This window comes from Mus caroli, unplaced genomic scaffold (assembly GCF_978045245.1).
Source record: "Mus caroli unplaced genomic scaffold, Mus_caroli_1 scaffold_9, whole genome shotgun sequence".
Taxonomy (NCBI): domain Eukaryota; kingdom Metazoa; phylum Chordata; class Mammalia; order Rodentia; family Muridae; genus Mus; species Mus caroli.
In genome coordinates this window covers 39,052,530-39,077,483 of record NW_028227264.1, presented here as the reverse complement: position 1 = coordinate 39,077,483, position 24,954 = coordinate 39,052,530, and the positions used below count along the sequence as shown (strand labels likewise).

At 42.3% G+C, this 24,954-nt stretch overlaps 1 protein-coding gene and 1 non-coding gene across 2 annotated transcripts in view; both read right to left on the bottom strand.

The window, feature by feature from the left end:
• Positions 1-24,954, bottom strand: part of Mettl24 (methyltransferase like 24) — a 137,238-nt gene that overhangs the window by 44,342 nt on the left and 67,942 nt on the right. The window lies entirely within an intron of this gene.
• Positions 18,503-18,611, bottom strand: LOC115032285 (U6 spliceosomal RNA). The gene has a single exon (XR_003837925.1). It is a non-coding gene; the product is annotated as a U6 spliceosomal RNA (small nuclear RNA).

The window sequence follows — 24,954 nt, the reverse complement described above, 5'->3', positions numbered from 1 at the left end:
TGTCAGGGAAAAATGTTGCAGAAAGCTAAATCTCCCTTGATATATTTTGCTGTCTAAATAAATTAGCATTCTTCTATCTTGATTAAAAGCTTTTAGCACATTAAAACTCAAATAGGGATATTCTAGTTGAACTAAACTTATTATTCTGAATTCTTCCAAGCACTCAAGATAAATTACTGCTGATAACAGAGTGTGGAAGAAGCTAGAGAAGGAACTCAGCTTGCTTCACAAGACAGATTTTCTTCAACTCTTGCCTGTGATAAGCCCAGCTATGAGAGAAAACTTCAGGTGATTCTCAGAGGGGACATTTACAGGTTTGCCCTGTGTGTGTGTGTGTGTGTGTGTGTGTGTGTGTGTGTGTGTGTGTGTGTGCACATGTTCATACATGCGTGCATGTGTGTGCATGGTGTTTAGGGACAACACTGCTAGCCAAATCCCTATCTTTTCTACTTCCTATGACACTTTTCAGGCCAAGATAATTATTTCATGGGCATGCTAAGTCTTTCATCTCTGGCTCCCTTGTGTTAAAACAGTACCGGCAGCCTGGGAGCCAGACCCTTGGCAGGTAGAGCACTCCTTTTGTTTTTTACCTTGCTGGTGCTTTTGGCTTTTCTATATCATATTGATCTTTACAAGGAAGCAGGGAGATGCTAAACTTTATCTCTGTACATTCCTCTTAGAAACAGCATGTGTTAAAACCTACACTGAGGAAAGACCGGGGGCTAACAAAAGAGTCGCAGTAATTGGGCATTTAGTTTTCTGTGAAATGATAAGAGCTTACTTGCACTATGCCTAGCGCTAGAGACTTTGTCCCTTAAACACATGTCCTCAGCAGACCATCTTTAAACCTCAGTTAGCCAGAATTCAACCATAAAATGAAATTTCCTACTTGTCATAAAATAATGTCCTAAGTACTGAGGGACATTGAAAAGTGCATATATTTTATTTATTTATTTATTTTTTCTGAACAGTTTCTCCCAGTGTGAGAACTCAGAGTGTGAAGACCTTTGCCATTCAACCTAATGACCTGAGTTCTATCCTCACTATCCGTGTGCTGGAAGAGGTGACCTGACTCCCACAGGATCTGCCTAGGAACCTGCGTGCACACACACACACACTTCACAGTTGCATGCACACGGTGCATGCTCTCATGTGCCCATACACACAGGCATGAACATATGCACATACACACATAACTGCATGCACACAGACATGGGTGCACAGTGCATGCACACACATTCATACACGTACACACACTCATGAACACTCCCATGCACACACACAGTGTGATTTTAAAAGTGAAATGTTTGCAAAGGAGACTTCTCCTTTGCGCAATAGCCAGGTTTGTCTCCGATGACTCTAGCCACCATAAGAATGGAACTCAGGATGGGTCTTCAGGATGGTGGAATGCCTACCTCACTTTGTTCACTCTGATTCATAACAACCCAGTGATTGTCTCAGGATCCTGCAAAGAGGAGTTCCATCCCAGAAATGTGTTAATGGTGAAAACGAACACTCAACATAGTTCTGTCTATTTTAGGTTTTAAACTGGTAATGGCCACTTGGTGTATTTAAGAATATTTAGTTCTACAGAAGATGAGACAGCAAATGGAAAGTATGAACTTCACAAAACCTTGTATAGTGAACAAGTAACTTAGGATCCAGTCACTAAGGCTAGACCTCGATAGGCTGACAAATCAGGCTGGACCGCTGATTTCAGTGGGCCAATTAAACAAATAATAATAGTGAAAAGCAAAAAAAAAAAAAAAAAAAAAAAAAAAGGTTTACTCAACATGGCCATATTGGGAAAGGGAAGAAAGGCCCAGCGACACATTCAAATCCATCTTCGGGTCCTGACATGAGGATTAGGCTTAAGCAGAAGTAAAAGAGGTGTAAATTGCTAATAGTTCCAGGTGAAGTGTGGTTGCATCTTTGTCTCTGCTCCAGTCTCTCCCACAAAATTGTCTAACAAGTTATACATCTCTTTTTGGGAGACAAGCTCTGCTCTGGCTAACACCAGGCTCCCAGCCTTTTCCTTCTTTCCTACAATTTTCCAGCAGGAGATTCCTGGGAAAATTGTAGATCCTTTGGAATACCTTGTCCCTACTGTTCAGTAACGAAAGAGAAGGGTACCAGAGTCCTTTTAGAATAGTGTCACTCCTTCCAGGACGGTTACAGAATGTATGTGTGCTGAGAATTAGCAAGAGAGAGGAATGTTGATTAAACATTCAAGTGGTTAATGAGCAGTGAGTGTTCAGGAGTCAATCAGTATTCAGGGAGTCATCAATTACCAGCCAAATAAGTGAGCTCACGGCTGTGACAGAAATGACTTCTACCTGCATCTCTGGGATGGAGTCTCCTTTCTCCCAACCTTAATTCTGGTCCTCATTGTTCCACCATCCGCAGGGAAGGCTGATCAGAGGAGACAGAGTGGGAGGGGAGGAAGAGGAGGGATGGTGGAGGGGGCAGGGAGGCTGATGGCTGATTAGGATGCATGCAGAATTGTTCTTCTATCCCACTGGTACATGAATGTACTCCACCTCCCTCCCCTTACTTCCCACTGTGTGTTTTTAATTAATTCAATAAAGCATGTAACTCAGGCATCTTAATTTGTGATCCATAACCTCTGGGATAGCTCACCTCGAGTATATGCGGAGGCTATTTGCATCAGGGTAATTTCCCACACGACAAAATTCATCAGTGTTTCTTGCCTCCACACTGACTGCTAATTGTCTGCCACCATGAGCCAATAGAAGGAAAATAAATGACAAGTGACAGCTAATTATTAATGAGGAAGCCAGAAGCAGTCAATATTGCTTAGTTTTGCAGCTTGGTTACATGAATTTATGATATCTATTCATGTGATATGTACTTATATATATGCATATATGAATGTGTATATATACACATGTATATATGTGTATATACATATGAATGTATATACATATGTATATACACATATATACATGTGTATATGTGTCTATGTGTATGTTTGTATGTCTATATGTACAAATATATTTGTATATATAATTATGTATATATACATATATATACATATATGCACATATAGACATATACACATATATGAACACACATGTATATATGTACATATACATATGTACACATACATATATGTACATATACATATGTACACATACATATGAATAGGTAAATTTGTCTTAGTTCGAATAGTTGAAGATATTGGTATTTCCTACAAAGAAGGCTATCCCAGGATAGTCAGTTGGACAAATTTCATTACCATCATTTTAGAAAGATATTCACTATGTGAAACTCAGAGTTTTATGCTATGATTCTCTTCAACCCTGTGTTGAAGTGGGGAAAGGGAAGCAAATAGGACAATCACTATCTGGCATTTCAAAGTGTCTAATGTATATACATTATGATTCATATAGCCAGAGATACAGTGAGGACTCAAAGTGTCTAATGTATATACAGTATGATTTATATAGCCAGAGATACAGTGAGGACTCAGTGTCTAATGTATATACAGTATGATTCATATAGCCAGAGATACAGTGAGGACTCAAAGTGTCTAATGTATATACAGTATGATTCATATAGCCAGAGATACAGTGAGGACTCAAGAGTATAAGATGGGCATCCAGTGTTCCTCTACAGTGGTGGAAGAAACCGCATTTCGTTCTCATAGAACAGATTTGCAAGTTAAGTTGTATGGGACTTTTAAGATATACGCAATCACATCCACTGGAAGATCTCAGTTTGGGGATTTTTTTTTTCTTTTTTAAGAGCAAAGTCTCTTGTGGGAAATTTAGCAATACATACTGAAAGATCATTATTGAATGATGTAGGATACTCAAAACCTTGAAGTAGCCTATATCCACATCAATTAAGAAGTGATCCCATACATTATGATGCAGATATTCACTAGAATATATGGCCATCAAAGATTACATTGTACATAAATATTCAATATGAATGTATTAAAAATAAATAAAGTACACATGTGTAAAATATCAGCCTTCCCAAAGGACAACGAGGTGGGTTTTTCTACCCCATTTGAATATTTATCATGAACACGCAAAATATCCCTTTATCTAATGGTACCCCAAAAAGTACCTTTATCTAAAGAATCCTCAATATGCTTACCTAAAAGTACACAAACAAGCATAGGGTTAAATGCGCACTTATATTTATTCAGATTGTGGGTGTCACAGTATACTGTATATCTGGTACTTTGCTTTCAATTCTTAACAATTTAGCTCAGATATTTTCCATATTAACAAAACACAGATATATGGTAGATATTTTAAGTACATCTTTTTTCCCCCCTGTGTCTGGGTTTCTCTGTGTAGCCCTGGCTGTCCTGGAACTTACTCTGTAGAACAGATTGGCCTCAAACTCAGAGATCCACCTGCCTCTGCCCACTTTCCACCCCTAAGTGCTGAGATTAAAGGCATGTCCCACTACCACCATATGATAGGGTATTTTTCATAGTCACTGATTATTTGGCCTTATAGATTTTTAGCGGCTTTCATTTATTCCATCCTTCAACAAGATAATTGTGTTGTTTCCAGATTTTGGCTATTGCACATGATACTGCAATATACTTAAATCAAATGCTTAATGATATATAGAGATGTTCAAGGTATTTTAAGTTAAAAGAAAATCAGGTGTATACTAGCATATATTGTATGATTGTGCTGTAATGGTTAAAATGCATTTAGTGTAGGAAGGGAAACTCTGGAATGAAAGACTGCATATATTAACAGAAGGCATCACCAGTGGTAGAATCATTAACTGTGGTTTTAATCTTCATTCTTTTCCTTCCTGGGTTCTCTATCATCAACATTTCTGACAGTGAACCTACATCATGTATGCAATAAAAACTAAATGGGCGTGAGAAAGGCTTTGTGGAAGAAATGGCATTTGGAGTGGGATCTGGGATCCAGAAGATGAGTAGAATATCTTTGCTTGTTTAAATACAGGAAAACTTTTAGAAACAGTGGAAATCGTGATCAACGCTACATGAAGTGGAAGGATTTGGGCAAATGGAAGTAAGGCCACCCAGTCAGGTGAACAGAAGGGATGGAGAAGTTCAGTTAGCAGAGCATGCACAAAGCCCTGGGCTCTATCCCAGCACAGAGAAACTGAGCCACTGGAGAGCTCAAAGCCATCCTCAACACCAAAGCCATCCTCAACGCCAAACAGAGCAAGTTCAAGGCCAGCTAGGAGTGTGTAGGATCTTGCCTCAAAAATAAAAAGGTATCTGTAGGAATATACTAGGGAATGTAACCGGTTAGAAATTGAGTTCAGAGGCTATGAAGATGCCTCAGTGAGTAAGCACTTGCTACACAATCACAGCACTGGTTTAGGGTCTGTCTTAGTCAGGGTTTCTATTCCTGCACAAGCATCATGACCAAAAGCAAGTTGGGGAGGAAAGGGTTTATTCAGCTTACACTTCCATGCTGCTGTTCATCACCAAGGAAGTCAGGAGTGGAACTCAAGCAGGTCAGGAAGCAGGAGCTGATGCAGAGGCCATGGAGGGATGTTCTTTACTGGCTTTCTTTCGCTGGCTTGCTCAGCCTGCTCTCTTATAGAACCCAAGACTGCCAGCCCAGAGATGGTCCCACCCACAAGGGGCCTTTTCCCCTCGATCACTAATTGAGAAAACACCCCACAGCTGGATCTCCTGGAGGCATTTCTCCAACTGAAGCTCCTTTCTCTGTGATAACCCCAGCCTGTGTCAAGTTGACACATAAAACCAGCCAGTACAGGGTCCCAGCCAGGTAAGGTGGTGTGTGCCTACAATCCCCAGTGCTGGGACCAGTGCAGACAGGGACTCAACTGCCAGCCAGCCAATTCTCAAGCTCTGGCCTTTGTGAAAGATTCTGTTTTAAAAAGTATAATATAGGGCCTGGAGAGGTGATGGCTCCGTAGTTAAGGGCACTGACTGTTCTTCCAGAGGTCCTGGTGGCTCACAATCATCTGTAATGCCCTCTTCTGTTGTGTCTGAAGACAGTTTAGTGTGCTCATATACATAAAATAAGTAATTCTAAAAAATTATGATATGGAAAGTGCTAGAGGAAGATACCTGACGTCGACCCCTGGTACGAGTACACACACACACACACACACACACACACACACACACACACACACATTCAGACCTTTCATATCAAGTGAGATGTTTTTATTTAACACAACTAAGTGGCAAGGCTTGGGGACAATGACAAGGATAGGTGGCTGCCCCTCTTTGATTTAGTCAGATAATTTAAGCTATCTAGAAAATTCCAGAATATCGAATTTATTACTATACCAGAAGGTGTCAAAATTAGATAACAGAGAGCTTCAGACAAGATACAGAGATGGAGCGTGGGGACTGGGGAGCCAGAAGAAATGAATGTCATAGGGGAAAACCACTGAGAGGTACGGCTCCACTGCTAGACGTCATAAAAATGTCCAAAGAACCTAGATTGTTTCCCGTTAGTGTTAGAGGAGATTTCTACTGACATCATGAAGCAAGCACACGATCACACACCAATGTGCCCATATCTGTCACTGTAGCAAAATCAGTTCCAAAGACACCAAAGGGAGTGCTGGACCCCAAACTCTCACTGTTTCTGTTCCAAGTACTTCCAAGATCCGATCCAGAATACTGACATCCCTCCCCATTTAACAATATCTGAGCAAATGGTTGATCTAAAAAAAATTCACCCATGTTCTGGATATTATAAATAAGGCTGCTATGAACATAGTAGAACATGTGTCCTTTTTACATGTTGGAGCATCTTCTGGGTATATGCCCCGGCGAGGTATTGCTGGATCTTCCAGTAGCAATATGTCCAGTTTTCTGAGGAACCACCAAACTGATTTCCAGAGTGGTTGTACCAACTTGCAATCACACCAGCAATGGAGGAGTGTTCCTCTTTCTACACATCCTTGCCAGCATCTGCTGTCACCTGAGTTTTTGATCTTAGCCATTCTGACTGGTGTGAGGTTTAATCTCAGGGTTGTTTTGATTTGTATTTCCCCAACGACTAAGAATGTTGAACATTTTTTTTAGGTGCTTCTCAGCCATTTGACATTCCTCAATTGAGAATTCTTTGTTTAGCTCTGTACCCCATTTTTAATAGGGTCATTTGTTTTTCTGGAGTCCAACCTCTTGAGTTCTTTGAATATATTGGATACTAGCTCTCTATTGGATTTAGGATTAGTAAAGATATTTTCCCAATCTGTCGGTTGCCTTTTTGTCTTATTGACAGTGTCTTTGCCTAACAGAAGCTTTGCAATGTTATGAGGTCCCACTTGTCAATTTTTTTTTAAGTATAGAATAGAGTTTGTTTAGGGCATAGGAGAGGGTAGTAGAAACAGAGAAAGTCAGAGAGAGAGAGAGAGAGAGAGAGAGAGAGAGAGAGAGAGAGAGAGAGAGAGAGAGAAGGAGGAGGAGGAATAGAGTAGAGGCCAACCATGACCACCTGGACTGAGAGGAGGGAAGGGATGGGGGGTGGGGAGAGGGTGAGAGAGGAAGAGCAAGAGCCATTTGTTGATTCTTGATCTTATAGCACGAGCCATTGCTGTTCTGTTCATCCCCACTTTCTCCCATATAAGTTTCAGTGTCTCTGATTTTATGTGGAATTCCCTTGGTCAACTTAGACTTGAGCTTTGTACAAGGAGATAAGAATGAATCGATTCACATTCTTCTACATGTTAACCACCAGTTGTGCCAGCACCATTTGTTGAAAATGCTGCCTTTTTTCCACTGGATGGTTTTAGCTCCTTTGTTAAAGATCAAGTGACCAAAGGTGCGTGGGTTCATTTCTGTGTCTTCAATTCTCTTCCATTAATCTACCTGTCTGTCACTGTACACAATTGCTCTGTAGTACAGCTTGAGGTCAGACATGGTGATTCCACCAGAGGTTCTTTTATTGTTGAGAATTTTTGCTATCCCAAGTTTTTTGTTATTCCAGATAAATTTGCAAAATGCTCTTTCTAACTCTGAAGAATTGAGTAGGAATTTTGATGGGGATTGCATTGAATTTATAGATTGCTTTCAGCAAGATAGCCATTTTTACTATATTAATCCTGCCAATCCATGAGCATGGGAGATCTTTCCATCTTCTGAGATCTTCTTCAATTTCATTCTTCAGAGACTTGAAGTTCTTATCATACAGATCTTTCGATTTCTTAGTTAGAGTCACACCAAGGTATTTTATATTAATTGTGACTATTGTAAAGGGTGTTGTTTCCCTAATTTCTTTCTCAGCCTGTTTATCCTTCCTGTAGAGAAAGGCCACTGATTTGTTTGAATTAATTTTATATCCAACTACTTTACTGAAGTTGTTTATCAGGTTTAGGAGATCTCTGGTAGAATTTTTGGGGTCACTTATGTATACTAACATATCATCTGCAAATAGTGATATTTTGACTTCTTCCTTTCCAATTTGTATCCCCTTGATTTTCTTTTGTTGTCTAATTGCTCTGGCTAGGACTTCAAGTCCTATATTGAATAGGTAGGGAGAGAGTGGGCAGCCTTGCCTAGTCTCTGATTTTAGTAGGATTGCTTCAAGTTTCTGTCCATTTAGTTTGATGTTGGCTACTGCTTTACTGTATATTGCTTTTATTATGTTTAGGTATGGGCCTTGAATTCCTGATCTTCCCAAGACTTTTATCAATGAACGGATGTTGGACTTCGTCAAATGCTTTCTCAGAATCTAATGAGATGATCGTGTGGTTTTTTTTCTTTGAGTTTGTTTATATAGTAGGTTACTGAACAAAATACCCATGGAAGGAGTTATAGAGACAAAGTGTGGAGCAGAGATTGAAGGAATGACCATCCAGAGACTGTACCATCTGGGAATCCATCCCATATACAACCACCAAACACAGACACTATTGTGAATGCCAACAAGGGTTTGCTGACAGGAACCTGATATAGCTGTCTCCTAGATCTCTCTGATATAGCTGTCACCTCTAGATCTCCTTGAGACTAAACCACCAACCAAAGAAAACACATGGTGGGACTCATGGCTCTAGCTGCATATGTAACTGAGGATGGCCTAGTCGGTCATCATAGGAAGAGGCCCTTGGTCCTGCGAAGGTTCTATGCCCCAGTGTAGGGGAATGCCAGGGCCAGGAAGCAGGTATGGGTGGGTTGGTGAGCAGGGGAGTGGGGAAGGGATAGGGGGGTCTCCAGAGGGGAAACTAGGAAAGGGGATAACATTTGAAATGTAAATAAAGAAAATATCAAATAAAAATAAATAATAATAAAAAGAAATCCACCATGACCACTAAGAAGATAAAAAGAGCAACAAAACACACTGTCAGCTATGTCATGATACTATATCTCAATATTTGAACATTGCCCTAAAGTCATTAGCTCTGTCTCACTCAGTAGTCAGCTCCACCAGGAGCAAATGGTGCACTTTGGTCATGCCCTCAAGTTTCTTGCTTGGAAAGTTGTCCTCACTCTGCAGAAACCATGCAATGTGGCTCAGTATGTACTGACTGTTCCAGAGGCATCCTGAAAACACCATCAATCTGACTCTCCCATGCCAGCAGCAGAGCCACCCGGAGGAATTCAGAACTCCCCTCAGAAAGATAATTAGTATCTTCAGTTAATCAGAATGGTAACAGCAAGACACAAAACTTTCTAAGGAAAGAGCTGAGCCAAATGTTTTTGTGGCCAGCCTTTTTCTTTGCCTTGATTGCTAACAGCAACCACAACAGCAAAACTTAGAATAACTGTACCCTCTACTAGTTTTCCAATCATGTTTGGCATAAACATATTTCTTTTATAAAGTCAAGTACAAGAAGGAAGGTAGGTCTTCTAAAGTAGTTTCTTTATAGTCTTACTACCTGAGACTCTCTTGGTGTCTCAAGGCAGAGGCTTCAATTTAAAATAGCTATATACAGCATGCAATTGAGCAAAATATTACTAATTTAAACCAAGTGAGAAAATAAGCAAAAAGTCTCTGTTCTCTTTATAAAACAATTCCTTAGAGAGTTAGAGAATGGAGCCAGTTTCCTAAGAATAGAAAGAGCAGTCTCTCCCTGAGATATCCTCACTTCCTAACAGCATCCCAGCCCAATGGGCACGTTCTTCCTTCACCCTCAAGGCAAGGGAGGAAATCTCTGGTAGAAACATCTCTAAAGATTAGATGAAGTATAGAATATGGAAAATGTTTTTCTATAACTTGAGAACATGTTTTTTTATAACTTGGCAGAGACATACAGAGGTCACCATGAAAAGGTTGGACTCATTAGCAAACTCTCCAATCTTTCTCTATTGCCATCTTGTAGAGTAGAGGGCACAGGAGATCAGGAAGAAGAAAATGGAGTCACAGAAGGTGGGGGTGACCCCTTGACCCACCCATCACTTACCCAGCTTCCACAGTGGCCTGGCTGGCAGGAGCACAAAACAAATCAACCTTAAGATTAGGTTTTTCTATAAACCCTCCCATGGCACACCCAACTTCCTCTTTGTAGCTTATAAGAAGAGTTCTGTTTTTCGACAACGTTTTAATCTCAAATGACTTTTTTATGGGAATATAAAATGATGTACACACTATGAGAAATGTATGGTTGTTCCTCAAAAACAAACAGACAGACAGACAGACAGACAAATTAGGGACTGAGGATCCAGCCCAGTGGCAGAGCTTCTATCTAGCATGCCCTAAGTTCAATTCCCAGCACCACCAAAATAATAACGATTTTTGCTATAATTATAAATTATGTACTATAATATATAAAATAGTTTATATATCTAATATCATCTAGGCCAAATCCAAAATATTTTATAAGTACATATTATTATAAAACGTTATTAATATTATTATTAAAATAGAGCCACCCCATAGTCCATATACATCCAAAGGAGTTGAAAGCAGGCTATAGAGAATCATGTTCATAGTCACACCACCCATGACAGACAGGCGCTAGACACAAATCAAGTGGCTATTGACAGACGAATTGATAAGCTAAATGCATTATACATATAGTGAAATCGCTTTTCAGCTTTAACAAGGAAGGAAGGCTAGGTGCAGTGGCGTACAACTTTAATCCCAGCACTGGGAAGGCAGAGGCAGGCGGATCCCTGTGAACTCAAGGCCAGCCTGGTCTACACAGAGTTCCAGGACAGCCAGGGCTACATAGAAAGACACTTGTCTCAAAAAATAATAAATACATATAAATAAATAAGGAAGAACTTTCTGATACATGTTTCAGTGGTGGAACCCTGGAAATGTGTGTGGTGTTTTAACTGAGAAACGAACACCTCACAGGCCTGGGCACTTGAATACTTGCCCCCAGTTGGTGGCACTGTTTGGAGAGGAAGCATATCCCTTGAGGTGGGCATCGTGAGTTCATGGCTTTGCCCTTCTCCTGGATTGCTCTCTTTGCTTCCAGCCTGCTGTTGATGACGTGAGCTTCCAGCTCTCTGCTCCCACTGCCTGCTGCTTGCCTCCTTGCTTCCCCACATGGCAGACTAGGACACCTCTGAAACCATTCTCGAAAATAAATTGCTTCTTACACAGTCACTTTTAGTCATGGTATTTTATCACAGCGAGAGAAGAGTAACTGATACAGCATGCCAAGCGAAATACTGCCACATACAAATAAGGACAAACACTCCGTGGGACTCCACTTGCGTGAGACAGCAAGAGGATGCCACTGGGACGTGGGGGTGGAGACTGGGGCAGCTACTGCTTACTGGGTATTGGCTTTCTGGAGACCATCACTGGACTTAACACTAACACACACTGCTGAGCCACTTAAGATAGATAAGCGAGCAATTCTCATTCTATATTCACCTGAACACAATTGAAAATAACAAGGCCAGTTGAGTTGCATGTGTCTATTATTCCGGCATACTGGAGGCACTGGTAATAAGACTGCTGTGTGTTTGGGCCAGCCCTACCCTGCTAATAGGCCAGCAAGGCTAGAATGTGGCACCCGGTCTCAAAAACCCAAAATAATAGTAGGAAATAAGAAAATAAATATTAAAGAATGACCTATTTATTAGTACCTATTATTTAAATTAATTGTACATATAAATATGCAATTCTCTTCTTTTCTCTCACATCATAACATAATTTAACCCATCCTTTGGCTTAGATGATATTAAAGTGGAGAAAAATCCATATGCAGACACCTCTGCTCTTCGCAGAGTCTCTATTCACCTGACAGTGTATATTGAGGCTTACACTGGATAGCACCATTGAGGAAGCAGGGAAAGTCGCATGCCCACAGGTTAGTAATCAGCCGCCCTCTGGAGCTCAGCGCTGCAAGGCTGTAGTGTGCCATAAACAGCAGGCAGGGGGAATAATCTCCATTTTCTGGCTCCGCAATGCAGGCATGTGCTATAAAACTAAATTGACATCTGTTAGCAGGCTTGTCACATGGGCATTTTTTCCTGCAGAATCTGGAATAAATTAAATCTTAAAATAAAACTTGGAACAGGGAGGCTGCTTTGCATAATTCCTCCTAATGGTGTGCTGTGTACCCATCACACTGATTTTAAAGGGAAGTGCTAGGGAGAAAAAGTTTCATTATCGTTTTAATTGCAACACTGTTGAATATCACTCCACGCTGAGAAAGCTGTGGGGTTTTTAAGGGTCTTCATGTTCTTAACTAAATAGTAGCAAATGAAACTTCCTTTCTTGGTATTTTCCCTGGATGGAAAAGAAAGCAGATTTAATGTCTAAGTCGACTCTGTCCATCTCTTCTCAGACACCTGGAACTTAACTCATGGCTGCTCTGCTCCGGCTCAGCTCCAGAGACAAAATGGCCATCACAGATGTGACCTGGAAGACTTTGCTCGGGGGAGCCTGGGACAGGCTCAATGCTGAATTTGCTCACCAACTATCACCTCTATTCTCAGCACTCTCTTAAATGTTGAGAGAACCGTTTCCATAAAGCTGTCCTCTGACCTCCTCCCTGCAAATATACACTCACGCGCATGTGCACACACAGCAATAACAAATAAATAAGTAAACAAATAAATAAAATATAAAACCCCATTGCTTGCTCAGGGGTACATGCTCTCAGAGGATTTGCAAGTCCTATGCCTTCTACTATCGAAGGCTTTGTGCTTTTATTAGACACGCACAAAGCCAGCGTGGGGCTGCAGGACTCTCCAAAGGGCACCATATAAAGAATAATCAAGGAGGCGTCTAGAGAACCTCTCCATGTTCGTTTGGTTCTCGTTCTGGAAACTCAAAATGGCAAGGTTCTGAGACAAATCCGCCCACTCCTGGTGCATGCAAACAACAAAAACAAAGAGAAAGCACCCAGAGGCTCGGTCCCACCACGAGGGAAATCGCCGTCATTTTAAGAGGACTGGGCTCCTTCCCATTCCAAGGGCCACAACAGTCCTTACTCTCCGTAAAGTATAATCACTTCTGTGCCTCTCGAATACCCCTGCTTCCTTTTTCTCCCCAGTATGAGTTCGTTTGCCTGCATCACATTCTCCGGTGGTGGTGGATCTTTTAGGCTACATGACCGATCACATTATATATCTTATAACAGGGGAACTAAGCAGACTCGGAGACTGGTGAGAAAGCAGGGAGGACGCTGCAGAAGTGGGCAGTCAGGATCTTCTTGCTACAGGGCCTTACTCACAGCAGGAAGTGGGAGGCTCCAAATGAAAGCCTACGTCATCCAAGCCCTCACTATCCTCAGAGGCTCCTGCAAAGACAGTAAGCTCCGATGCTGTGACAAAAGACCTGACATGATCAAATTAAAAGGAAAAAAAAATAGGCATTCTGGCTCATAGTTCAAAGGTCTCAGCTTATGGTCAAATTGACTTACCCTGTGCTAGCTGGAGAAAAGAGGGAGGGTTCCAAGAACCTCTTCAAGGAGATATTTTCAGGGACCTAACTTCCTCCCCTTCTGGAGGGTTGGTCCTGACTTGCCATTTCAATCAAGTGCTTCTTGCAGTTGGGATTCATTGATTACCGCGTACCTCGCTACCATGTTGGTTTATTTCCTACTGTTTGCCATTGTCCCCATCCAGGTGGCAGCAGAGCCCCAGACCCAGAACGCTATTCCTACAAGCTTGTCACTCAGACCCTCTGCCCCTGGAATACAGTGAGGAGAACACAACCAGGCCACCGACGACTTAATCCAGATGTGCTTAGTTCTCTCCTGGGCAACTTTTCTAGTCTTTTGTCGGTCTGTGCTATGAGTTAAATACGGGGTGTTTTGAAAACGATATTGCAAGATATTGTGCCCCACAGGAAAAAACTCACTGTTACAGATGAGTGAACAAAACTGGAAAAAGGAAAAAACAAAACACTCCTCATTTCTTAAGTGTGGAATTGCAAAGTTCTGGACTCCTGTTTCTAGATGCCTTATCCTCGGGGGTCCACTGCAGATGGATGGAAGTGGAAAGACGTTTCTGCTTTTCCAATTGCAATTCGGAGCCTCGAATGACTCATTACTGTTAAATCACCACTGGCTGATTTCACAGACACACAGAACCTTCATGACTAAATAGTAATTCCACAAGATGAAGCTGCCTTCAAATGTATGGAATGACAAATGACACCCAGCTCATTTTGAAAAAAAAAAAAAAAAAAAAAAAGGAATGCAAGAGAATTTAGGTAGAAGATTGCACTTGAGCCTAAAATAGCCTTTACGGCAACAGAGCTGGTTTTCAGCAAGCTTTCTCACAAAAGCTCATTGGAGACATTACTAATCTCCTGTAGAGATCTGTATGCTTGTGCCTGCTGCTTATTAATGTTGTGCTTCCTGGTATTGCACTAGGTTGTACCAAAAGATGAGGCATTGGAACACTGCACATCCGACTTAGTATGGTACCGGGGAGGACTTAGCATGGTACTGGGGAGCACTTAGCATGGTACTGGGGAGCACTTAGCATGGTACTGGGGAGGACTTAGTTTGGCAAGCTCCCTAGGCTTTCCACAATACTCGGTCAGATGTGTGGAGTGGGAGAACCTAATATAAGGGATCTTAGGTCGGGGGACATGGCTCAGTTGGGAGGACACATCTCAGATGAAGGTTTCAGCTCAAAGGTTGGTCAATAATCATCTAGAACTCAGTCATGCTGGGGCCTTGAGCTGATGTAATGGGCCAGCTGGGGAGAATTTGTCCCAGGATGGCAGCTCAGATGTCAGGATGACAGAAACCTGGTGTCATATGCTACAGGTAAAACACTGACCTATGGCATGGCATTTAGCCTTTGTTCCACATTAACAAGAACTCATGCTGAGTGTGGAAGAAGACAGGAGCTGTGTGGCTCAGTGCTCTGGCTCTGGGGAATGTCACTCAGGTTCAAGTTCCAGCACTGACCATTGCTATTAACGATCCTCAGGTCCTTTGTGTTGCTAAGTAGATTACAGAACTTGCTACGGAAAGCATAGCTCTCCATCTAGGAGCTCCAGCATCATTTGTGTATGTGTGTGTGTGTGTGTGTGTGTGTGTGTGTGCTGGGATTAAAGACATGCACCACCAACTGCCTGGCTTTCCAGCATCATCTTAGAACCTAAGAGAAATACAGGACTCTGGCCCCAGCTCTGACCTCCGCCTTGCTGCCGCTGCCGCCGTCACCGCCGCTGCTGCCATTGCCATCGGTTTAATTAGGTTCCAGTTAGTTAACATCTACATTCCATTTGAGAAATCATGATATGGAATATAATTTTCAGGCATTGTAAACATCTCAAAATCATTCATTCCTGGCATTCTAAATGTTAGGAAAGATAACTAGGGAAGCTGACCCCTGAATATAATCTACCGAAGTCCAGGAAGGTTGAATTCATTTAAAGCACAGTTGAGTGATTGTACGGAGGTGAGGTAGACTCCTGCCACATGCCGTACACAAAACAAAAGGGAGAAAGGCATTTCAAGAAGAGGAAAGGAAAGAACAGAGGCGAGCTCAAAAGCAAGAAGAGTGTCTCATTCACGCCATGAGCAGGACTGAAACCAGGATGACTGCTTTCAGTCTTCAAGGAGGTGGCACCGGATGCTGGGAGTCTTCTGCACAGAGGAGGAGCCTAGACAGAGGCGGGGCTTCTAGACAAAAGCCAGAGCCACTGCCACTGATTAAAGCCAGGGCTAGGGTGGAGTTCCCTAGCTCCAGAAAAGAGTCTGAAATAAATTTCTGACCACCACTGGCTGAAGATCTGACTGAAAACTAGCTACTTTCCTAAGGAGAATTGACAAGAAAGACACCCTAGTAATGGCAAATGAGACATACTTCAGATGGTTCAGTGGCAGGACATTCCCGGCATCATTGAAGGGAGTGGAAGCCCCATATGCTTGTGTAAGATGAGGTCTCTGAGGCTACTGCAAAAGCACTTAGCAGAGAAGGGTGAGCCAACAAAGAAAGAAGAGAGACAAGCCAAACCAAACCCTTCCGCAGAAAATGAGTCAGCAAATCAAAATTCCAACTTGCACACAAGTCACAGGATGAGAGCAAGGGCAACTCCAACAACAAATGGATCGGTAGCCACTCCAAAATTAATTGTACTGAACAGTCTGGCTATAAATGGTGTGTTTAGGATGCTCAGGGGAGTCAAAAATAAGATCTGCCTTCACAAGATGTAAGCAGAGGCACTACATTTTTAAATAAAACATGTACAACTATAACAGAACAGATGGACAGGAAGGATCCCAATTAAAAAATCTTGAAAGTAAAAAGTTATTTTTCTAGTAAAAAAAATATCAATAAGTGGTATAAACTTTGTACTGGATGCGGTTTTAAAAGAAAGAGTTGGAAGCTGCTACTAAGAAATCCACACAGAGTATGATAATAAATGACATTTTAAAAATATGAAAAAGCAACTAAGAGAGAGAGGGGGGGTAGAGAGAGAAGCTCCAGAATGCATCTATAAGGAACTTGTGAAAGGATGTTAGTTATCAGTCGTTGTCATTGGCACAAAACTCCTGGGGCAAAAGACTCCAAATGAGAGAGGGTTTGGTTTTGGCTCACAGTTCTGATGCATGGTTGACTGGACCTCCCACTGCTTTTAGGCCTGCAGTGAGACAGAACTTCAAAGAAAGAACAGGTGGCTGCAAGGGCTGCCTCCTGGCCCCCAGCAAGCAAAAGAGAAAGATTGCAGCAGACCAGGGTCCTAAAAGGCTTCCAGGGCAGGTTCCCAGTGACCTAACTTCCTTCTACTTGACTGCACCTCTCAAAGGCTCCATCCCTCCCGGCAGTGTCAAGCTGAGAACCAAGCCTGCAGTACACCAGTCTTTGGGAATATTCACAAGGTACAACATCCAAGATGTGCAGTATAGAGTCTCTTTCTGAGTGACCTATTCTCCCTAGAAGCAAAAGACCTCCCTAGGTTCTCATTGCTTTCCTAGAGAGGCTAGGCAAACCAAAACTACTGTGTGACCAGTGGAATGTCAAAACTGACATACTCTTCTGTACTTTTCCTTTTTGAGGGTATAACTAATATACAGTGAAGTACATTTCAAGTGTACAGCCCAAAGACTTGTGGCATTCCTGAATACCCATATAAGCCACCAACACATGTCCATACAGAACATTCACACACCTCAAAGTCCCCTGTGATCTCCTGCACCCTTCTTTACTCCTATTTCAGTGGCACCAGGACATGATTGGTCAGCTTCTCACCACTAGCTAATAGGGCTTTTCTTTTCCTAGAGTCTGAATGAGTACAAAATTGTACATGACATTCTCTTCTATCCAGTATGGAATCTGTAAGATGGATTCATGCTCTGTAAGTTACTAAGCTTATTCCCTTTAAAAAAAATTCTAAGCTATATTCAGTCTATATGGATGATATGGAATATTGTTTTTCATATATTCAAACTATAGCCTATTTGTTCAAATGTTGTATTACTTAGTTACCTAACAAGAAGGAACTTAATAGAGAAAGTGGTTTGGGCTTATGGTATTAGCAACTACAATCCATCATGGACCAGAGGGCCTGATGGGGGAGTCATAAGGCTATTTGCTCACATCTGGGGCAGATTGCAGAGAGAGTGCTAGTGCTCACTTGGCTCTCTCCTGCATTCCCTTATGTTCAGTCTGGGTCTCCAGCACATGGGATGGTGCCATCAACATCAGGGTGGGCCTTTCCTCTTCAGTTAATTCTTTCTGGAAAGATGTTAAAGATGTCTCTCCTAGGCAATTTTAAATCACGTTTCGGAAGATAACTACTACCCCTGTTAATATAATAATAATAATGTCAGAACTGATAGCATTAGGGCTATTATGAATACAGCTTACATGAACTTTCAAGCACAATGCCTTTGTGTGGACGTACATGCTCAGTTCTCTTGCTTAAATGTCTAGAAGCAGGCCTTTCGATCTATTAGTAAATATATGCTCAACTGTGTCATTGACTTTCTTTTTTTTTAAATTTTTAATATTTTTATTACATATTTTCCTCAATTACATTTCCAATGCTATCCCAAAAGTCCCCCATAGCGCCCCCCACTTCCCTACCCACCCATTCCCATTCTTTTGGCCCTGGCATTCCCCTATATTGGGGCATATAAAGTTTGCAAGTCCAATGGGCCTCTCTTTCCAAAAAATATGGAACGCTTCACGAATTTGCGTGTCATCCTTGCGCAGGGGCCATGCTAATCTTCTCTGTATCGTTCCAATTTTTTAGTATATGTGCTGTCGAAGCGAGCACTGTCATTGACTTTCTATGACTGTTACAAATATCTGAGTTAACTACCTTTGTAAAGAAGAAAGATTTATTTTGGGGGCTTTAATGCATGCTTGATTGGCTTATAGTTTTGTGGCCTGTAGGTAGCATATCATGGCAGGACAAAGTGGGTTACTTTATGGCCAGGGTGTGGTGGCTTAAACATGCTTGGCCCAATGGAAGTGGCACTATTAGGAGGTATGGCTTTGTTGGAGTAGGTATGGCCTTGTTGGAGGAAGTCTATCACTGCAGGGGTGACCTTTGGTTTGGTGTCTTATGCTCAGGCTCTGCCCAGTGTAGAAAAGACCCTCCTCCTGGCTGCCTGCAGATCAAGATGTAGAACTCTCAGTTTCATCTCCAGCACCATGTCTGCCTGGATGCTGCCATGTTTCCTGCCAAGATGATAATACTGTAACTATAAGCCAGCTTCGACTAAATGTTTTTCTTTATAAGAGTTGCCTTGGTCTTGGTGTCTCTTCATAGCAATAAAACACTAAAACACGGGGCATGAGAGAAGAAGAAGGGTCTGGGGTCCCAGGAGTCCTTCCAAAGGCACACACCTAACACCCTGAAGCCCTCCCACACCATCTTCTAATAATGCCAAGGGCTAGAGACCAAGCTGTAATACCTGGCCTCTGGGGAACACTTCCAATCTAAACTACAGTTCCAACTTAACTAGAAATCGCCATACTCTTCCAAAGCAGCCACTTTTCCACCAAAAGTGCCTGAGAGGTCCTGTTATCTCGTGCTTCCATTGCTGCTTCTTGTCAATCATTTTTGCTTTGTAACTATTGTAAAGCATCTATTTTAGCTCCAACCTTCATTTCCTTGATGACCAATGATGTTGAGCATCTCCTCGTGTGTTTTTGCCTCTATTTATCTCCTTTTGGAAAGTGTCTGTCCAGATCTTTGCCCAGCTCTGAGCTGAGCTTCTGCCTGCTTCCTTTCTTTTCACATTTTAATGTGAACATCCTTTGTTCATCCTGGATGAAAGCTATAAAATCTGATACATTGTGGTAAATATTTTAATCTTAGGTCTCATGTTCTTAGCAATGTCTTTGGGTGAGTATCTTCATGAAACACTACCTTTTTTTTTTTATTAGGTATTTTCCTCAATTACATTTCCAATGCTATCCAAAAAGTCCCCAATACACTCCCCCCCCAGTCCCCCACCCACCCACCCCCACCCCTTGGCCCTGGCATTCCCCTGTACTGGGGCATATAAAGTTGGCAAGTCCAATGGGCCTCTCTTTCCAGTGATGGCCGACTAGGCCATCTTTTGATACAAATGCAGCTAGAGTCAAGAGCTCTGGGGTACTGGTTAGTTCATAATAATGATCCACCTATGGGGTTGCAGTTCCCTTTAGCTCCTTGGGTACTTTCTCTAGCTCCTCCATTGGGGGCCCTGTGATCCATCCAATAGCTGACTGTGAGCATCCACTTCTGTGTTTGCTAGGCCCGGGCATTGTCTCACAAGAGACAGCTATATCTGGGTCCTTTCAGCAAAATCTTGCTAGAAACACTACCTTTTAAAAATGTTTTATTGCTTATACTTTTATTTTATTTTTTTGTCTTAAGAAATGTTTACCTAGGTTACAGAGATGGTTTGGTGGTTAAGCGAACTGGTGCTCTCCAGAAGGCTGCAGGTTTGATTCCCAGCATCCTTATGGTAAATCATAACCACCCCTAACTCCAGCTCCAGAACATCTGACGCTGTCTCCTGGATTCCTCAGGCACCAGGCGTGCACATGATGAGCAGACATGCACGCAGGCCAAAACCCATACACAAAAAAATTCTAAAGAAATATTTGCCAATTTCTAGGTCTTAAACATCTCCAAAATTTTTATAATTTTGCCTTCTATGTTTATGCCTGTATTATTTTAATGTCTCAACTTTGTTTAGAGAAATTTCATTTCACAATGAGTGATGGTCAATGCAGACCCATAACTGGCCAAGGTGTCACGTAGAAGTAGCCACTAGCTGTGGACAAATCATGTCTTTTAACCTACCCTGTATCCAAGGTTCAGGAACATCATGGAAGTGCGGACAGAAAAGCAAAACCATAAGAGAAGGAGAGCTGTGAGAAGCTAACTGCTGCACAAGACCTCGCTCTGTACAGATCAACTCACAGCAGCTGTGGTTAGCTGCATAAGGTCAAGCCAGTCAAAACTCTAACATGGCAGAAGGAGGGTTCCCAAGGTCCTGTGCTTGGTAGGTGGCCTCTTGATAGTGATGGCTGCTGAGGGAGGGAAAATCACTCTCCTTTGGGGACACAACTGCTAGTTGGTTATCCATGCTTCCCGGGGATGGCTCCACACTGGAGTGCTTATGGATACCACTAGTGGGACTCAGGAGGTTATCAATAACAAGAGCATAAGGTGGGAGGGGGCAGTGCAGGAGCACTAGAGGAAGGTGGAGGGTGTGATCAAACTGTGTTGTATAAATGTTTTCCCATACAGATAATTCAACACAGTTCTGACATCTTCTGTTGTAAACACTATCATTTTCACCGTTGAATTGCATCAGCACTTTGCCAAAACCCATTATATGTATGCATTGCATATAGGTGTGCATTGCATATATGTATATATTGCATATATGGTTCTATTTGCAAGTTCTCTGGACAGTCCAATTATATTTATCTTTAAATCAATATGATACTATTTTGATGGCTACAACTTAAATTTTAGACTCGACTAGTGTAGGTCATCAGTTCATTTTTCAAAACTGTGAGTTTCTTTGCCTTGTGACTTCCTTTGATAGATAATATTGGTATTTATACACAAATGCATATGTATATAATGTGTGTGTGTGTGTGTTTGAATAATAGTTCCATGTCAGTGTCACTGCAGCACTGTCAGGAGTCCACAAAAAGATATCTGGCATTTCAGTACCCCCCATGGTGGATTACCCAATCACACAGTGCTGCAAACAGGTGATCTCGTTCATTCGGCTGTCTTCACACACATGGGAGCCCGGGGTATGGAGGCTCACAGAAGCAGGTTTGCCCTTGCAAGCTGCTGCTGCAGAAAATCTGTGCCGGTTCCCGTTCCTGCTGCTCTGGGGCTGGTGGCTTGATGAAACATTCAGGTGCAGTTTTATTTTGCATTTCTCTTAATATGAGGACGCTTGAGTGATTTTCATGAATCCTCTGTTCCTTTTCTGTGATCTGTTTCTCATCAGGTGCTTTCTGTATTCTTTTTGGTTTTAGTTTATATGGCTTTTTTTTTTTTTTTTGCAATGGGTCAAATCTAGAGCCTTAGGCATACTTAATAAGCTATCTCACACTGCCTCTACATAGCTCTACAAATGTTTTTGTCTCATTTTAAAAATCTTCTAAAGCATTTAATAAAATTTATTATTTAAAAATGCAAATAAAAAACATTAAATATCCCAAATGACCAAAGTCTATTTATATCAATGAACTTTCTGCACACTCCTCACAGACATTCAGAAGCTGACTGTGAAGTAGGAAGGAAAGGGATTTATTTTCTATTCAGAGCCCATATTCTCTCCAAAAGCACACACCATAGAAGAAAATTATGTTCTGGATTGAATAGAAAGCTCTCATCTCAGGAAGGCAGAGACTACAGTCCTCCTAGGGCCCAAGTGGACACTGAGCCAGAGGACTGTCAGGGGCAGAGACCTGAGCTGACAGGAAGGAAGCCCAGCCACCCAGAGCCATCTGACCAGACAGCCCAGCCCTGAGGTGGACATCTGCTCTTGTGGAACAGAATCCAATTAATTCTCAGTGACTTATTTACTCTCTTTGAAGCACAGTATTTACTTTCTACACAATCACCAGGCAAAGCTGTTCAGCGCCCCAAGGCAGCAAACATAATAATTCTCTTTCAGCCACATCTGAAGGACCAAGAGCCCTTTAGTTTCACACACAGCTTCCATGAACAACTCTTGACTGAAGTTAGCAGTAGTTAGCAATGTCCAAATGAATCTATGCTACATTCTCCCTGAAAACAAACAAAGAAAAAATAAACATCTCCTGTATTATTCTCTTAACAGCTACTGAAAACGTGGATCACGATCCCTTAAATTCATCAAAAGAGATTAAGTAATGAACACATGACAGGCTTTCGGCTGGAGACTGCCACACTGTGTTCTCAGATTTAATTCCCCAACCCGCAAAAAGCCACACTTTACTAATGTCATTGCTTTTACAGATGGTCAAACGAATGCCTGAGAGATCAGGTCCTTGTCCCATTCCAGATGCTAGCAAGCAGACTTAAGATTCAAATCTAGATTAAAGCCTTCACTGAGGTGAGCACCCAGAAAGGCATCTTTTCCTGCAGTCAGCAGCATGGTGAAGCCTGAAGGATGGAATAAGGAAGATGTATGCAGGAGAACCCATCACGTTCTCAGGACAGCAGTTAGGGGTTAGGTCTTATTAAATAGAGTGCACAACGGATGAGATGTCCATGTTAGATCTCTGTTGTAAGCTTCATTTGTTTGCTTGTTGTTGTTGTTGTTGTTTTTCTCAGTGACTGGAGTTGCCAGGGGTAAGCTAATCAGCTGCTTGACTAACAGCTGTCAGAAAAAATCCTTTTCTGTGCTCAGCTACCATGGTTGCTAAGGAGCCCAGCCAGGGGTTGATTCCAGGACCATAAAGGACTGTGTCTGGATGGGGATCTATTCTGCTATCTCCATGACTCTCATATCTAGTGGGACTGGGAATGTCACTGGTGTCATCTCATCAGGGATGGGAGCAGCTATGACTTCAGCTCCATTTGTCACGGCAATCATGAGAGCCATCAGTCAGCCAGCTATCGCTTGTGTGATTCCTCCAGCTGTTGCACTGGGAGCTCTATTTTGATCACCTCATGGCTGCTGAGGAAGGCTCCTACCCAGCCACAGGTGCCTGAAAAGGGTTTCCTTCCAACAATATAAACCAACAGTAGCTTTCATGACTACTAGCCAAAACCATGGCTTTTGCTCTAAAAAAAAAAAAAAAAAGTCATTTATTAAGAGCCATTCCAGGGCACTCTCTAAATCAACTCTTGAAAATGTTGTATCAGCCATCGACAGGATCAGATGATCAGCCACTCCATAAATGACCCCAAACCCTCAGTCAAGTTGGGCACTGGTTTTATGTTTGTGGTTGTAGGCAGAGGACTGTGCACATGGGTGAGTGGCTCTGGAAGCTGCCTGCCTCTCACTGGTCTAGCTGGATCTTCTTCCTGCACTATTATAGTGAGCTGCGACACTAGGCATTCTCAGAGCCTCTTCTAAGTGGCCCTGTTGCCTACCTTGTGGTCTTTACTATGGATAGAGTGGGTTGAGCTGGTAGCACAAAAAGGAGACACCTATCTGGGCCTCCAGCCTTAGGCTCCCCCCCACCCCAGTAGTAACTAGAGGGCGACTGATGAGTTCCAGAGAATGGCTCTGAACAGAGCCAGGGGAGGACTATGAAAGCCTGCAGAAGTGTTTCTGTGGAAAGCTGAGACTCCGGAGACTGCAGATGGCAAAGGCTGTAGAGAGACAAGACAATGCAGGGGAGAGACTACAGAAAGCCAAGAGTCGCAAGAACAGCAAGCTCCAGGCACCGCAGCCCAAAGCCAGGGAGAGGAGGTGTGCGTGCGTGCGTGCGTGCGTGCGTGCGTGCGTGCGTGCGTGCGTGTGCGGGAGTGGCAGAGCTGAAAGCAAAGATCAGAGGCTCTCAATACCCTAGACTCAGAGCGGCTGGCACTAAGAGAGCTTCAATTTAACAGCCACATTTTCCATCCAAACGTGGCAAAAGCACCCTTGGCTTACTGGAAGCAATAACGAACTTAATTTATCATTACCGAGCCAGGTTCATCTAGGAAATGCTGAGTCTGTGATAAAGAGTTTGGCGGGGCTTGGGGGGAACGCCACACAATAAAATGAATAAGAACAGAATCCTCAGGTTTAATCTTCAAACAGTTTTGAAAAATCCATAGATTTAGTTAACAGCAACAATCATTTCAGCACAAGCTGGACAGTAAATCATCCCGAGCAAGGCTGAATCCAGGTGATATACTCCCTGGCAGACCGGGCTTCAGGACCACACGGCTTTGCTGATGCAGCTGCTTCGGCATGGCGCTCTGCAAAGGTTTTTCTTGATTTATAGTTCGAAGTTAAAATTAGCAAAGAGTTTCTACAGCAGCACAAAAGCCATATGCATCTTTCTGTCACTGTCTCCAAATACTGCATGCATTTGGCTCTCACATTCCTTGCTTGACTAGAAACTAGGTTTGGATGCAGAGAAGAAAAGAGAAAAACAAATGAACATGGAAATTATTACAGAGCTCTATGAGATATTTTAAAGTCTTTGCAGCATTGTTTGGCTTCTGT